Source organism: Austrofundulus limnaeus, unplaced genomic scaffold, assembly GCF_001266775.1.
Source record: "Austrofundulus limnaeus strain Quisiro unplaced genomic scaffold, Austrofundulus_limnaeus-1.0 Scaffold1082, whole genome shotgun sequence".
In the NCBI taxonomy this organism is placed as follows: domain Eukaryota; kingdom Metazoa; phylum Chordata; class Actinopteri; order Cyprinodontiformes; family Rivulidae; genus Austrofundulus; species Austrofundulus limnaeus.
Window position 1 is genome coordinate 34,151 of NW_013953484.1, and position 3,165 is coordinate 37,315.

Sequence of the window (3,165 nt, forward strand, 5' to 3'; positions counted from 1 at the left end):
GATGGATGGATGGATGGATATATTAATCTACATATTTTTTTAAAAAGGAGCAACAGAAGAAACTTTTTTTGTTCTCTTGACAAACTACTGTCTCTAAAGTGAAGGCTGGCAGCCACGACACAGTCACCAGTGTTTTTTTTTTAACCCTTTTAAAACTCTACTTCCTACCAGCTGATCAAAGAATCAAACGTCCAATGTGACACAAAAAGATGATTCATATATTGAGTTGAATGTAGAATCCGTCTCTAAAATAGATACGAAAGTGTTTATTTATGTAGTTTAAAATATGTTTAACAACCTGTAAATACAGCAGAATGCAGGAAACAGCACCTACTTCATTCAAACTTTTCTGGGGGAGAACACCCCTCCCACGTTGGGGTTATGATGGCAACTAGCAGCAAATATAAATATAATAGTACTCATGTGAAAGAAATAATAACTGTAAAATCAAAAAGAAAAGGTGGGACTGAGAAGGTGAGGAGTATAAGCAACATTTACATTTAATAAACATCCAGAAGCTATTTTTAAAAGAAAAAACAGATTTTGGAGGCTTGCAGATTAAATTTGTTCAGTATGTACTCAATTTATTTCTTGACTAATCAAAAGTACAATATTTGTTCTTTTCCTGATTTCATTTTAACTTTACCTATAATTTACATTTTATTCTTGTCATTTTATCTAACATTTATTTTTATATGCAGCATTTCCCCAGACTCCATGTTTTGTTCTTGTTTACAATAAAGTTTTTATAAAAACACAGACACCCAACAGTGCTTTTTAACTGTATTATAAACAAAATGTGCAGTTTGTTGAACACAGAGCACATTGTGAGCTGAGCAGGATGTATTTTTAAGTTTGAGCCTCTCTAGAATCTAACTTGGACGATAATTTTGAGCTGCTGATACGATAATTCAACATTTCCCATCTGGCAACAGTGTTTTAGACTGAGTTTTATTAAAATCTGTCTCATGTTCATGTGTTCACACAGACTCAAGGCTAAATTAGCTGAGTTTTAAAACCACTTCTTCAAACGCTGCTGCATCACCGTGATGCTGGTGTAGATCTACTCTGTGGAAAATTAAAATTAACTCAAAACTGTGGGTTTAATGTTTGCAGTTTCTGTCATCCAGTGTCCAAAGTTTCATCTGTCAATCACATGTCCCGGTGTCCAAAGGAAGAACACTCTCACGTGCGCGATTTAAGCTAGCTTTTTTAAAAATCCGTTTTACAACAACTATTTACAAATAACCAAACTTGGCAGATGCTGCTTTGCTACATTAACGCAGTGTTTAGTTACTACAAAGAATTAACTATTCAATTTTTTTTTTACGTTATCTCAACCTGAATATCTTCTGCGTCTCGCTCCACCGAAAAAAGGGCGATTAGCTTAGCAAGGATAAAATAAAATAAAAAAAACAATCTACAGGTTTACAAAACACCAATCCGTAAACCACACATGTAAATGAACCGGTACAATCTATTTAAAACAATTACTCTTATACCAACCTGTAGTTCAGAAGAATAATCCACGGCATGTTGTTCCTGTGATCTTGCCGGTGGTGAACTTCTTACATCGTGGAAACGGAAAAGACTAACGAGTGAAGCATCATGTTCGAAGATCTTTTATTTTCCGGGGAAAAAAAAAAAAAACTTCTTCGTTTCTTTCACGAGGAGCAGTGATGGCGCAACAGCGCCACCAACTGGTGAAAAAAAAGTGACCCTGGCTTCCAGGACTGCATATCTCCCGCCGCCTTTTTATTACCAGAGTTTTAGATTATGTGATTTTACATAAGATTATGTATTAGGGATGATGCTCAGCTATTGCCACGTCAAATTTTAGATGAATTGACTAAACTACATTTTGTTATGTTTGCTAAAGTCAGTTGACTGTGCCCGTCATTTAGTTGTTGACTGACTTAAAAATGTAATTAAATGTAGATGTATCCAAAGATTCCTTTATGCAMGTTTTAAAAAATTATGCAGTGCTTCATGAGATATTTAGCTAAGAGACAGGCACATGAACAGCTAAGGCAGGCTTTTATTTATGCTATGGTGCCTTGCAAAATAATGTATGCACCCCATCTCTTTTTATGTTGTTGCCTTGCAATCTGCAATGGAATTTATTTAAATATTTATTTGATTAAAAGCAATAATTAATAATGAATTCAACTCATTTGCCTTTATGCCCTAACCGTATAAGTTACACACAACCGCCACCCGTGAGCAACTGAAGTGTCAGGTGTGTCAGTTTTCCCTTTTGTTTCCCCCTTTTTTAACCTAATTAATCTGAAATACTTTCTGCAGAGTGCTGGATACTTTTAAAACTGTACCCATAGGTTCAAATTTYAGCAACTTATAAATTTAGATACGTCATTTAAATCCCTTTGGCTAATATTTACCACTAGATAAGGTAGTTATAATCAGTTTAAATGATCCTTTACATCTGTCAAAGTTTGATCTGGATTCAAACAAATCATCAGAAGATAAACTTGGTTCATGCAGCTAAAAGAGCAATTGTTTTACTATTAAATTCTGTAGTTCCTCTATTTGGCCACTAGGTGGGAGCACAGGGACGTGTTCTRCCTCCTGCTGTCTCACTTCTGTCTCCCAGTGTTTCCAGTCCTCTGTGTTTCCCGGTTTGGTCACTTCCTCCCTCCTTTCTCATTTACCTTAATTTCCCTTCTTTCTTTCCCTTGTTTCTGTTGTACATGTTCATTAATTTTTATTATCCTTTTCTCCTCCAATTTTTGTCCCTGTTTTCTCATATCCTTTATTTTTCATTTCTGTCTCTTTCTACAGTTTGCATGCTGTTCTGTTTGTTGCTTCTAAATATTTTATGCATATTGTGTTGTATTAACATTCATTTCCTAAAAAGTTCAGCTCGATTAGGAATATGTCTACTTTTAAGGCTATACTTAAGACTTTCCTTTTTGATAAATCCTAGTTAGGGTTTATTTCCCGAACTTCATTAGTTCTGCTGCTACAGGTTTAGACTGCAGGAGGACAGACTGACCACATTTCCTTACCCTGCTGCTGTCTTTAGACCTGGTTTAGTTTGGTCCTGACCTGAGACCTGGTTTAGTTTGGTCCTGACCCCTGGTTTAGTTTGGTCCTGACACCTGGTTTAGTTTGGTCCTGACCTGAGACCTGGTTTAGTTTGGTCCT

General features: G+C 35.8%; 1 protein-coding gene across 1 annotated transcript in view; it reads right to left on the reverse strand.

Moving 5' to 3' along the window:
* The window catches only part of ttll4 (tubulin tyrosine ligase-like family, member 4), a gene marked incomplete in the record, with an annotated part of 35,654 nt that extends 34,043 nt beyond the window's left edge, over positions 1–1,611 (reverse strand). Inside the window, 1 exon segment of the mRNA XM_014030575.1 lies at positions 1,507–1,611.
* Positions 1,612–3,165: the final 1,554 nt, after the last annotated feature.